We start from the raw sequence: 15,342 nt of genomic DNA on the forward strand, positions 1-15,342 counted from the left end.
TGCTGTAAGTTAAATCCTCTTTTGAAAGAAACTTACACGCTTAGTAAAAACTTAGACTCAGAAGGAGTATACTCCTGGCTTACCTATGTTAAAAATATTGTAAATGAACTTAATTTAGATATGGCACAAATTCAACAAAATACTAGTTCAGACAAAAAAATAAATAATTCATTTAAAGTTTATATAAAAACAAGCTCTAAAAACTACTTTGAAAATTTGATACATGATAAGATGCAAAACATCGATGAAAAAAGTAAACTTTATTTATATAAGAATCTTAAACAAAATTTATGTTTTGAAGACTGTTTAAGAACATCAAACTTTACTTATAGAAAATTAATAACAAAACTAATTATTATAAGAATTAGTGACCATAATTTAAATATAGAAAAAGGCAGACATACTAATATTCCTAGAGAGCAGAGATTATGCCTTAAATGTAAAACATTAGAAAACGAAAAACATTTTATATTAGATTGTAAATTAAATATGGAACTAAGAAATAACTGTTTTAACAATTTGGATTTTAATTTTTCTGTTAAAGATTTATCTGATGAAGAAAAGTTGATTTCTATACTCAATCCATCAACACCATCACAAGTAAATAAATTGGGGTCCTACATCAAAAGGTCATTAGAACTGAGGACAGGGGACACTGGAATATTTACTGTAAATGAATGATTGTGTATATGTGTGTGTGAAATATAGTTATATTGTTTATTATTTTGTATGTCACAAACTTAATGTTTAAAGTTTATATGGCAATAAATATTTGAATTTGAATTTATTATTTGTTCTTTTGGGAATAAAGTTTTCATGCGACACCTGATATCAACAATATAAGATGTAAGATTGACGTCAATCAGACAACGACTCAACGACAAAAATTTAGAGCAACTTGTCTTCAACAATATGTGAAGCTCTAAAGCTTCCCTTCTAAAACACTTATCAATAAATGTCCATGGAGGCGGCGACTATTAATGTACATATTGAAAGAAGATGTGGTATGATTGTCAATGAGACAAAATTAACTCTCCACAAGAAACCAAATGACACAGAAATTAACAACTATAGATCACCATACGGCCTTCAGAAATGACCAAAACCCATACCGCAAAGTCAGCTATATAAGACCCGAAATGACAATGTAAAACAATTAACGAGAAAACTAACGGCCTTATTTATGTATAAAAAAATGAACGAAAAACAAATATGTAACACTTTACAAACGACAACCACTGGATTACAGGCTCTTGACTTGGAACAGGCACATACATAGAGAATGTGGTGGGGTCAAACATGTGAGCAGGATCCCAACCCTACCCCTAACCTGGGACGGTGGTATAACAGTATAACATAAGAACGGAATATATAAATCAGTTGAAAAAGACTTAACTCATCAGATAGATAAAAAAAAAGTTGACGTGGTCGGGTACTTATACATCCCAACAACAATGACACTATGTACAGATCTGAGAGTACTCGCAGTTAGCTGACAGCTAGTTCAAAGCCTCTAACAACAAATAAAAAAAATCATACATCTAAGACTTATATGTCAATCCGTACGCTTCCATCATCCAATGGATTTCGTGTATAGACGTTATAAACAGTCAGAGAAAACATGACCTTGTGCAATGACACGATACAGATATCGACTGATTTTAGATCAATAAATGTGTATATGTATGTAACATACAAGTTATATGTAATTTACTGATATTAAAATCAATATATATATATACCAATAAAAACATTATTCAATAATTTTATTACAGTGTTGAATTGGTATTCTTTCAGAATAAGTTATTTAAAGGACAAGTTTACCAGGATCGTTTCTTAATTTTCCGACACGGTTAACTAGTATACTACTAGTAAGTTGTTTACCTGAAATTTTTTCAAGGCTTGCAATCTGTTTTGTTTGAGTAGCCAAACCTGGACCAGAGAGATCATCGTCACTAGCTGTAAGATCTGTGTCTGATATAACTAGTTAATCAGATCTGCTGTTATCTTCATTTTCTATCAATGCTTCGGCACCTTTTTCTTCTCCTACAGGCTCGTTGTTACTCATAAACATCTCACCATCATCTGGATTTATCCATTTGACTGCAAGTACTACAGGTTAAATTATTTTATAACAGTTTCAAATCTTTTCACCAACATCATCACTATATCTCAGCTAGGACAGCCTGGCATTTTCACAACATTTTTCTCAGTTGCTCCTTCTTAGATTCCAACACATTTCATCAGCAGCTCCCTCTAAGAGCCCAACAAAACTCATCAGCATCTGCATTTTGTGCTGCTTTTAAATCTTCTACACTGCAATTGCCAATTATAAAAAGTTCTAATCTTGATTTTATTCCATCTGCGGGTTCTGCAGTTTCATGAACTCAGTCATAGCCTATAAATGCCTTTCTTCTTGGTCTTTTTTTCCTTTTGTCCGTATAGTTCTTTCTCTTGGTCTAGCAGTAGACGAAATAATTACGATTGTCATACTTAAGAAGGATTTCTACGGATGATTCCGACAACGAAAGTAGGCCTGTTGTACACCATTGTGATGATAAATCAATTTAGATCGACGACATAGGTCTAGAAAGATTTGAGTCGGACAGGTAAATTGCATTTGTATATCAGAAAAATCTTTATAGATAAGTAACATATGATGTCTCTTCTCATACAAATTCTAAACTTTAAAGAGATTCAGAGAGTAAATATTGTTTCCTCATTCATAATGTTGAAGAACGTATATTGTCATGCAGAAGTCTAACAAGAAATTTCGTTAACATCAACTCCATTTCTCCTCTCATTCAAAAAATACGACGAAGAGTACATTAAGGCTCCGATCAGTAGATTCTACTGATCATAATGGCTTCGTACTATCAAATACGGGTAAAGGACATATAATTGGAAAATAGTAGAGTCTGCTGATCATTAATGCTTCGTACTATCAAATGACGGTAAAGAACATATAATTGGAAAATAGTACAGTCTGCTGATCATTATTGCTTCGTACTATCAAATATTGGTAAAGGACATATAATTGGAAAATAGAAGAGCCTGCTGATCATTATTTCTTCGTACTATCAAATATTGGGACAGGACATGTTATTGGAAAATAGTAGTCTGCTGATCATTATTGCTCCGTACTATAAAATAATGGTAAGACATTTTATTAGAAAATAGTAGAGTCTGCTGTGCTTCGTACTATCAAATATTGGAACAGGACATTTTTTTGGAAAATAGTAGTCTGCTGATCATTATTGCTTCGTACTATCAAATATTGGTAAAGGAGATTTCATTAGAAAATAGTAGAGTTTGCTGATCATTATTGTTACATATTATCAAATATTGGTACAGGACATGTTATTGGAAAATAGTATATTCTGCTGATCATTATAGTTGATGTGTATCCTCGTTTTGGTTTGTGATCCGGATTCAGTTTCGCTAAATCGAAATATGACTATTGAACAGCGGTATAATACTGTTGCCTTTATTTACCAAATATTAATGAAAATGAATTAAAAACTGAAACACGCTTTACCGAGAGGCTATCATTTATTATAAAATATCTTAATTAAAATAGCATGAGAGCAAAAGCAATATACATTTGGTAAGGTTAAACTATTCATTTACACACTAAAAAATAAAATCTTCCGTTAAACAAAAAGTGTTGTCAATGCCTTACCTAGATATTGAAAGCTATGTTAAAGGCATAACTAGTTTTAAGGATCATTGCTGCCTCCTGGATTCAAGGGTTCGTTGCATTATCGAATACTACTGTTCAACTAAAATCTATGAATGATGCAATCTGGTTGATAATTTAGATTTGAAAATTTGTAAAAACCATTTTGTCCGATGGAGAGGGGAAGAATGGTATCCTAGGAGTGAATCGATGGACATACATGACAGTTAACGTCATTCCCGCAAAAGCTAGTTTAAATAGTATTTATCGAAGTGTTATAATCTTTATTTACCAAAGTCAGAACACCTATAGGCAAACAACATGTAAAAAGTAAAATAACAAAAATGCCTAACTCCGAGGAAAATTCAAAACGAAAAGTCAATCAAATGGTATATCAAAAGCTCAAAACATCAAACGATAGGATAATGTTCAACTGTTTACATTGTATACATAGAATATCAGATGGTAGTGTGACAAATATTACAACATGTTGTGCACAATATATGAATTTATCCAAATTACATAGTCAGCTCTCAAATCATTCTAACTCATTAATTATATATTATATACAGCGTCTTTTACTTCTAAAAATTGAAGAGTAACGTCCACATTTGAAGCTGAATTATGAATACTAAGTCTTGTTTTGGTAATACATGTCTAAAAACTATAAATATGTTAATTCATACTTCTGGATTCATTTGTTCGTCCAAATTAATTACACAATACGAGATCATCAAACAAACTAGATTCCTAAGGGGTCAAACTACGAATTAATATTACACATATTTGTTTCTCGTAGTTTGCATATATTCGTATAAATCCTAAACTGATGTTTGAGTACCATAACCTATTGTCAAAAAATGTTATTTTGATTTACACGATTGGTCGACATTAATAGCGAGTATAATATTTTCGTGTTTGCACTGGTTTGAACATTAGTTTACAATGAGGCACGTGTGGTACTGGTTATTTGCAACGGATGAGCTAATACATGAAAGCAAAAAAGTAGGTTGACAATTAGATTATATTAATATAAGAAAAATCATTTCATTGTTTTCTGATATTTGCACAACTTTGAACTGTTACTCACTTCCGAAACGAACAATATCGAAATACAAGCAGTTAGCTAGAATGATAATTTGATGACGAACAGGTCCTTATCTTCAGAAGGAATCATGACGATCTGATATTTCATCTTATCAAACTGTAAAGCAATGATAAAATATATTTTAGTATAATTGCTATTAAACTGCATAGTTGAAATATACTTTTGGACAACTCAACATTACTCAAGTACTTCTTGGATTTGTCTAGGTATACATATGTATCCTTAGTGATGATTAATATATTTTGTACATCTGTTGAATAGCTTGTTAATTTAATGATAGTACAAAAGATACTATATTATCGACAGTCATCGAAGAGAAATTAATTGGAAATAGCCAAATTTATTTAACATCACTTTCCAGCAGAGGTTAAAACCTCACATGTAATTCCACATGCACGCGTTTTATTTGTCAACCGTCTGATCTTTTACGCATGTTTCCAGACGTGTTACAAAAAAATGGGAAGAAACCTATAAAAAGTGTATCAATCTTCAATACAGTGAAAAAATCCCGCACCCGGAGGCGAGACTCCGCTGGCCCCTCAACAAAAATATGTATTATTCTGTTTACGTTCGTTTCTTCTTTTTTCCTTTTGAAAATGTTGTGTCTTCCCGTCTTTGACTTTGTATTGTTTATGAACCATTTGGTATCTTCTGATTTAGAGCATAAATATGCTGCACTGGAATTTTCAAAAAAATTCTGTACGCCCAATATAAAACATAAAGTTTGTTTTTTTAACTTACCTATATAAATTGAAGTCCTCCAGTTTCCCCCACAGTTTCGTTTAGGTTCCCCGTAGCAGTACGTGTTGCATTCGGATTCACTAACTTTTGGATACTTACTGTTACTCCAGTCATTTCCACAAAAACAATATGCATAGTACTACAAAATTATAAAAATAATATCATCAAAAAGAACATAAATCAAATATTATATGTGTTATTATACTTTACTGTAATACCCACGAATACAATGCAAAAAGAAATTTGCATTTTTACATAATCAAGCAGCTTTGTTAATATGTTAAAACATGGAGCCTTTTGAACTTTTGATGGATATTCAGGGACAACATTTTGTGGGATACCTACATAGTGACCGTTTAACGAATGCAACAAGTAGTAAGCGAGGGACCGGAATAAGTAGACGTGTTCAAGGGCAAACATGGGTACCAAGAAACTAGTATAGCTTCTAAAGTGTTTATAAAAACAAAACAGAGCTTTTTCATTTTTTGTCGCATAAACTGATGAATGAGAACATTAAAGGGAAGATAATTGCTACAGATGGACTACATGTTTTGTGTAATCATTTCCGTGATAACACGTTAGTCAATATTATTCATCATATATGTATTTGAATGGTCACCACAGAACTCTTCTCTCTCTTCTCCTTGTATGGAACTTATAAGTCGACATATTTCTAGTATTATAGTAATAAAAAAGTTGCGACTATAAGTGGACCAAAATTCCCCAATTGCTGTTTCAACATTATAAAATAACTATGAAAACCATATGATATGATTCGGATGAATTTAAACACCACTTCTTGTAGGTCGCACTAAAATTTTTGAAAGAAAAATAAAAAAGTTGAAATCTAGAACATGCATCCGCCATATTGAATTTTACCGCAAGTTGACTATTTTTTCAGCATGCCTCCATATCTAAAATTAAAGATTATAGATAGGAGTATGTTTGAGCAAAATTTGGTGCTCTTAACACGAAGTGCACAATTTCTTCATATATTACACCTATCTGCTGAACTATAGGTGCCAGCTGAAGCCCGCCTCCAGGTGCGGGATTTTCTCGCTGCGTTGAAGACCCATTGGTGACCATCGGCTGGTATCTGCTGTTTGGTCGCGTTGTTGTCCATTTGACTTATTCCCCATTTCCATTCTCATTTTATTTTTACTATTTTTATTTCTTTTTTTTTTTTTCTTTTTTTTCTTTTTTTTTTTTTTATTTCAGACCGTTTTTGTATTTATTTGAATAGTTGGTGCTAACGAGAGGCCCTAAAACATGACATCATTAGTCTGAATCTATGCCGGCTATCAACATCTAATGTTAAACTATTCTGTATCCTGTTAAAAACATACAGGTCAATTAACCAGTCCTATAATTGATATTTGTTTTTTAATTTTTATTGCATTTCCAGACTAATCCGTATAATAGTGAGTGCCATTTTTCTCTGTTGATAACATTTCCTTTTTTTTAAAACAGCGCAAAAAATCTAAGAAGGTGCTAAAGTGCTTCTCCCCCATAAACATATATAAACCAAATGGGTGTCAATTTACTACAGTTTGGTAGTAAATCTTCTTTTAAATATTTTTTTTAATTTATTATCTAGTGCTAGTATACATTTAGGTTGAAAACAAATATATCATAATAGGGACAATTGACCATTAGGTCGAATTATATATCGACACCATGAGAAAATAAGATGCAGTTATAGTGCGGTTAAATGTCCACAGTCCTAGAAAATTATTTAAATTTAATTAAAGCTTGGTCGTCAAACTTTTTAGCGTTAACATGTTGAAGCTAGCAAAATTGACTTAAAAAGCTGATCATGAGTAGCATTCAGTGTGACTTGTTATTTAAATTCCAATTGATAAAAAAAAATAATGAAGATACAAATTACTGTTATAAAAGGGGACATTATTGTTCGTTTTCCATTGATGTAAGTTTCATCTGCCTGCCACCTTTTATTTTTCCATATTTTTCTCATAAATTGAGGCCCGATTTATATGAATCCAAGGCCGACAGTCGGCCTCGGGACCAACGAATCGGCGCATCCATTTTGGACGGGCAAATATCCACTTATTGGTATGGGACGAGCTGGGACGTTCCAATGCCCCAACTTGTCTGGCAAAACAGACGTTGGACGTCGGAGTAATCTCGGACTAAATAAACATGATAAAGGGCTAATCTTTTAAATGCACACTATAGATAAATAAACTTCATTTTTTTTTTATTTCAAACACAGAGTTATAAAAAAAATATTAATTAAAACGATGTTTAACATTTTACACAAATATGTACTTTTAAATCATAAACAGATAATTTCCCAAAAAGTTGTGGCTGATCCCTTTACTGTGCTGTATACATGTAGTTAGTTTTAGTTATAGATCCAAGACTTGGTTTTACTTTTATGTGTTGATGTTTCTTTGATTTTTAGGATGGTTCAATTTCTGTTTTATGTTGTGTTAATATAGGTTTATTTAAGAAGACAAAACAAGTTTGTCAGTTGTAAGTTATTTCAGAAATTTCGATTTGACAAAACCCCAAAACATGATTTAACTGAAAATCTGTTGAAACGTAGCATATATTAAGTTTATTCCTTTAACATATGTCATTAGAAGTAGTGGGTCAGATCTTTTATTTACCGTTGACTGTAAATCGTGATGTTTTACTCAGTTGATAGATGTTTAGATTGAATTAAGTGACTTTGTTTCATAAGTTGATATACAGAAGGGAAGATAGGAAGTGGTTATTATAGAATCAAAAGATTAATTCAAAAGTGAATATAATATAACATAATGGTGTGTACAGTCCTTGTTCCAATTTAAAATTATTGTGCGACCCTACTGTCCGATTTGGACTCCGAAAGCAGAATTCATACTCATTGGCACTCGTACCATATCTTCCTATGTCTATCGAATCTTCATACAAACTAGAAAAAAACATTTTATTTCTTAAATATCACGTTTAGATATATTGAAGATGGTTTGTTACCCATTTACTTACATTTTAGTCACTGTTTACATTTTATATATCTTTATAGTGAGCTCGTGATAAAGGATACTGCTGAAAGTAGAATGGATGTCCTATATATTGACCTTTCCAATGGACGACTTCACAAAAAGCAAAACTACAGCGAAATTATTTATACATACTTACAAATGTCAATAGGATTTGATATATTCTCACATAAAAGAGATTTATCCTGAATTAAAATACAAACTTGTAAGCCAGCGAATCTGTATCCATGTGCACCGCAATGTGTCCTGCAGGCTGCAAGGGACATTGAGTTTCCGAAATATTTATGTGCATATTTAAAATGCCTGTCCCCATCATCAGAAAAACAACCTATATATTCTGATTTCTCTACAACATATATTCATAAAATATTTCAGTCAACAATAAATAGTTTTATACAAATATAATTGAATTCACTTTCTCATGTTTATCATGATTTTTCCTTAGTAACATTTTTTTTTACAGATTTGAAAAGTTTACCTGCTATTGTAAGTATTTTGTAAAACTGTCTCATCTGCTGTAAAACTTATCCTGAGGATAATATATTCTTAACTTTCCTATTCATCTATTTTTAAGATAATAGGGCAAAAAAGCAAACAAAAAAATGTAAACATCATTAAATAACAATAACTCCAATAACCAGGTGACTGACGATTTTGGTCATTATCACTTATTTGTAGATATTGTAGTACGTATTTTTAGCTCACCTGGCCCGAAGGGAAGTGAAGCGGATTATGTAAAATGTGAAGAGTCAAAAGTTAGTTTTATGGTTCAATAAAATCAAAATAAATTATTGCCATTCATTATAAATAAATTTCTATCAAAAATAAGGCTCAAAGAACTTTTTATATTATTTATATTAACAATAACAACGTACACACATGTTGGCGTATGAATACACAACGTCAGAGTGGGCGTGTCGCCATCAAAATTGACAACATTGAAAATAAAACTAATAATTTTAACCAATCAGAAGACAGAAAAAACACCAAATTTATTTATAAGTTGGTGTAAACCAGAAAATCTGATAAAAAAAACTCTTGATACTTATTCAAATAAATGTATGAATGCTGTGGATTTTCGAATATCACATTTTGAAAATAATTCATTTAAGGAATGACTGATATTTTTTTCTGTCTATGAAGAAATAACATACAAAATTTGGTGCACACTGAATAACGCGTGTAGCGGGTTATTTAACAGTGTGCACCACATTTTTTATGTTATTTCGAAGACAAAAAATATTACAGTCATTTCTTTTAATTTAATTCTAATTCCATTTTAAACCGAGAAAACCATGAAAAAACGTTGATGACGTCACGGTCACATGACTAAATTATGTTTATGGGCTGATAACAAAATAACGTCAGCCAATCAAAAGACGCGTTACATCCAAAATTAAATTATAAATAAATAAAAGAGTACACAATACATCTATTTCAAGAATATGCAATAAACTTCAAGAACTTACAAAGCGGTTTGATTTTTTACGGGCTAACTCTTTGGTTGTGGTATGCCGTAAATACTACACGGAAGTTCTTAAGAATGAAATTTTAAATTCATCTACATTCAAGTCCGTGTGCTTTACAGAGAGTCATATAGTAAATAAACACCATAACTATATCACAGCTTAAGGCCTCTTCTGAACATTTGAAGGTCCATACTATGTATTGATTTCGTAAACTTCACATAAAAGCAGAAACATATCGTTTCAACTCGGCCCCAAGTGAATGTTCTACAACTTATCATTCACTGCTTTAATCTTGTTCCTACTTTCAAAGATATGTGAAAATAGTGGAATTGACTATTTTGGGACTAAGCAATTCTTTGGATGTTTTCAGTACATAAAATGCTTTTGATGGTCCTTTTGATTCTGTTGACAGTTGTGACTTTTCAACTTTTTACACTACACTTCCACACAATCTTATCAAATAACAGTTTTCCTATTTAATTGAATGGTCGTTTGGTAAATCTGAATGCAAATATATTTGCTGCAACTTATTTAAAGCCTTCTTCTCAATGAAAAAGGTAAATATGCCAGATATACTTACTGGAAGTATGATGAGATAAATAAAGCTGGTTATTTTCTCCTTGATAATATTGATGAAAGTTTCGGCAACAAAGTTTACCAACAGATTGTAGGTATTCCTATGGGCACTTATTGCGCCTCTTTAATAACAGAATTGCGTCTGTACTGTTATGAATCACAGTTTATGATCAAACTCAGACCCGTCTAAATTGTTTTAAATTAATTCAAAAACACTTACTGTTATCTTGATGATATTTTTTCGTTAAATAATCAAAGATTTTCTAAATATACTGCCGAAATTTTCCAAAACGAACTTACTTTGAATGAATAAATGTAAACGATAATAATTGTCTTTTCCTAGGTTTAGATATTTCAGTCTTAACCGGGAATCTCCTAACTAAAATGTACGACAAAAAGGACAATTTTTCGTTCCCTATTGTTAATTTTCCTTCTTTTTTTTTTACGATGGTGATGTTCCTTTGGCATCATCTTATGGTGTTCATATTTCACAACTCGTTCGCTATGCCCGTTTCTGTTGTGACGTTTTAGATTTTAACGAACTTTATCTATGTATTACTGGTAAATTATTAGGTCATGAATTTCTTAACCACAAATTACTTTTTTCTAAATTATCCATAGATATAAAGATTGGGTTTTGAAGTTCGATTGTACCTGTAGAACAATTATTTCAAATGGAATTGCACATCCTAATTTTGACGATGATGGCGATTACCAGCCACGGAAATTTAGAAACGATCCTGGTAAATAATCGATCCTTTAAATAAACTTATTCTTAAATGTTACCAATTCAACACTTCGTTAGATCGTTGAATATTCTTTTATTGATATAAGTATTGATTTTGTTATCAGTAAATTAGAAGCAAACTAATGTTACATTGTCATATCGGGGCCTTTTATAGCTGACTATGCGGTATGGGCTTTGTTCATTGTTGAAGGCCGTACGGTGATTGCCAATTAGACAACTGTCCACAAGAGACCAAAATGACACAGACATTAACAACTATAGATCACCGTACGGCCTTCAACAATGAGCAAAGCCCATACCGCATAGTCAGCTATAAAAGGCCCTAATAAGACAATGTAAAACAATTCAAACGAGAAAACTAACGGCCTTATTTATATAAAAAAAATGAACGAAAACAAATATGTAGCACATGAACAAACGACAACCACTGAATTACAGGCTCCTGACTTGGGACAGGCACATACTTAAATAATGTGGCGGGGTTAAACATGTTAGCGGGATCCCAATCCTCCCCCTAACCTGGGACAGTGGTATAACAGTACAACATAAGAACGAACTATAAAAATCAGTTGAAAAAGGCTTAACTCATCAGATGGACAAAAATACAAGTGGACGTGGCCGGGTACTTGTACATCCCGACAAAAAAAGACACTAGGAACAGATCTGAGAGTACTCGCAGTTGTCTGACTGCTAGTTCAAAACCACTAATAAAACAAATCATGCATATAAGACCAAACTATCAATCCGTACACATCCAACATCCAATGGATGTTGTATGCATGTTTGATGAAGGAGCATGTGTTGATGAAACCACGCCTTATCAACCATAGATATTGCCTTTTTACTATCGCCAGTAAACAACCTTTAATGTTTAAACATAACTGCCAACCAATTGTATTTATACATATGGTCATGTCATAAATTTCCGGCATGAATCACTTTTTTTCCTATTACACTGAACGGTCTACACTCTTGACAAAAAAATCTTTAGCCCGTAAGCGGACTTGAACTGAAGCTTTCCAAATTAGAAATCCTTCACCAGAATTTAAGTTTTACCATAGAGAAATCAGTTTAAAAAATCGTTAGAATTGGATATCTCAAAGACTACTTTATTATTATACTGAAATTAAATAATTGAGTTGATATCAAATGATATCCCTTTTTAACTCGTTATGAAAACTATAATTAAAGTCCAATTACAAGACCGTGAATTGTTTTTTTATTGACATTATGACAATATTCACTGCAAACAAAGTCTAGAATCATCTTTGAAGACTTGGTGTGCTAATAAGATGCGTTATTTCGCAATTCTTACAAAAACGTGATATTTACCTTAAGAGTAGGCTAATGTTAGTTATACGTGCCTGTGGAAAATTCAAACTGTTACGTTTAAGATCTTGTTTTCTTAACTCATGATTAAAACGAACTTACCGAATGGTTTACAAATTGGCAGACCACCGTACACGATAACACATGTATCTTTTAAACATGGGTTCGGCCAACAAGCGTCTTGATCCTACAAAAACAATTTATTGTGTTAAATGAACGAAATGCATTTTTTATTAGATAACGTTCTTTTATTTTGACAGCAATGATGTATGTATTGTATGATTCCATTCTCTAATATATACAATAGATATAATACGCTATCTTTAATATTTCGATCTTGGGGTTGTTTTTTTTTTTCTTCACAATTTCCATGCTATTCATCCCAATGAGTTGCCTAGTTGATATATTATTTCTCTGAATGTTATCAAACAAATAACTTTGTGTGCCCCATGGTTGTCTAATAGTTTTATTATCTTTGCATTTTGAACAAAGTTGTAGCAGTATTTGTTTTAGATTTCGTTGCCTATCATAATCTTGAATGTAATCGCATTAACCAGCATCTGCTCTTTCAATTGTACAAATGTAGTAGTATTGATATATATCATAGAAACCCGCTCGAATGGATTCTTGAACTAGCTGTGAGTTGTAAGCTTTTGCAACGTGTTCTAAGCCTAATAGTGACTTTTGACATGATCTAACATACTATATATGAAACCGAAAGAAAAATTATTAAACTTTTAGGAAGAAAAAGAGCGGCAAATAAATGTATATATAACTTTTGTTCAGAATATTTTGAAATTGAGAGAAGAAAAATAACTCGGCTGTATCAGTTCTGAACAATTCAGTAAATGAAGAAAATACGAAGACGATTTCAACATCCATTATAATGAAATGTTTAACTTGGGTTGTAAATTCATTATTATTATGTTTACTGATATATTCTCTTTATATTATATTATTTTTAAAATTGTACAGCGGTCGCAATACTTCATGTAGGTCTCATGCCTATGTCTGTTAAAGTAAATATAAATCCATAGTAGTTAAAAAGCGTATAAATATTTATATTTTACTCGTAAAAATGTGTGTCTGTTTGCAACAACAAACAACAGCAATAATGAACCGACGCGTTTGATTAAAAATGTGCCGAGCTCTTCTCGTTTTGCAACATAATTCAGAAATGAAAGCTTCTTTGTGTTGAATATAAATCTGGACATGAACGAGAACAGTTGAAATTAGCATAATTACAAATTTTGTTTCTGAAATCTTTAAATGATTGAAAAATATTGGGCGTAATTTGGGTCACTTTACAATTACGTGATTAAGTAAAAACTGTAAATTCATTTTAGATACTACTGGGATAACATATGTTACCAACACAACATTAACTTACTGGAAAGAAATCAATTTTAAATAAGATAACGACTAAAAGATTACTTTAGTGTTTAATCCCAGCTGACCAAACCATCCAAACCGTTACTTTAAAATAAATTAGATAAAAAAGAGTGACGGTAAAAAAAATGTTTTCTAAAAAATAACCAACTTATCTTGTCAAAAGGGACCAGTTTAAACAAAGAATTAAAATAAGTATCCATACTAAATGATAAAAAAAAAACATATGTATTCAACTGTTTTCTCTGTTTATTTGGGCCCGTCGTGGCTAGGAACTAAATATAGAATAATGGCAAAAACAATTAAAATCTAGGGTGAGCTGATGAAGTGAATATAAAAATTAAAATGCCATTATTTATTATGGGGACATTTTTTTTTTATCTTAACGCTATGTTTCTATAAAAATTTGAATGCATTGCGGTATTCTCTCTGACAATTTATTCATAAAAGGAAATAAAATCCTGATCACTTTATGAAGACATTTAAATATATAAGTACTTACAATTGTCCACGTTGACATGTTTGAGTACATGTAATGTGACTTGTTTACTGGTATGACTGATTGAGTCGAGTTAAGAAGTTCGCAGTACATAAGACTTTTTACGAAGTTGAATGAATTACATCCTACGGTCCTAATGCATCTGGATTTGCACATTTGTGGACCAATATTATAAAATACATTCAGTATTGGCGATTCAAGGTACTGACCGACGTGAAAGATGGCACCAAGTTCATATATCAATATACAATTTCCAATCTGCATTTTCCTGAAGAAAATAAATTACATTGTATATCTCTTTAATAGCAACTCAGTCGATATAAATGTAAAGGATTCAGAAAAAATCACGATACAATACCTTATAGAATGGTGTAAGAAATAAGTGGGTAAAAAGTAAAATCACAAAAATACTGAACTTAGAGGAAAATCAATTCGGAAAGTCCATAATCACATGCAAAATCAAATAACAAAACGCATCAAAAACGAATGGGCAAGAACCGTCATATTCATGACTTGATACCGGCATTTTCAAATGTACAAAATGGTGGATTAAACCTGGTTTTATAGCGCCAAACCCCTCACTTTGATGACAGTCTCATCAAATTCCGTTATATTTACATTGATGCGTTAACTAAACAGACACAATAAAATAAAATAGTCAAAAAATTATGAAGTATATCATGTTGATTTGTTTGTAAAATATATATTTTAGTTTTTGGTCAATATTTTAAAAGGATGTTTTTTTCATAAAATATAACTTATTGTAAAGTTATTCCGATGAGTTATAAATGTTGCA

General features: G+C 31.6%; 1 long non-coding RNA gene across 1 annotated transcript; it reads right to left on the bottom strand.

Moving 5' to 3' along the window:
* Positions 1-8,745: 8,745 nt before the first annotated feature.
* On the bottom strand, positions 8,746-14,810 carry LOC143074601 (uncharacterized). Its single transcript, XR_012977960.1, has 3 exons — positions 14,550-14,810; positions 12,761-12,845; positions 8,746-8,882 (listed from the first exon to the last, which is right to left on the bottom strand). It is a non-coding gene; the product is annotated as an uncharacterized LOC143074601 (long non-coding RNA).
* Positions 14,811-15,342: the final 532 nt, after the last annotated feature.

The sequence above is a fragment of the Mytilus galloprovincialis genome, chromosome 5 (genome assembly GCF_965363235.1).
Source record: "Mytilus galloprovincialis chromosome 5, xbMytGall1.hap1.1, whole genome shotgun sequence".
Taxonomy (NCBI): Eukaryota; Metazoa; Mollusca; class Bivalvia; order Mytilida; family Mytilidae; genus Mytilus; species Mytilus galloprovincialis.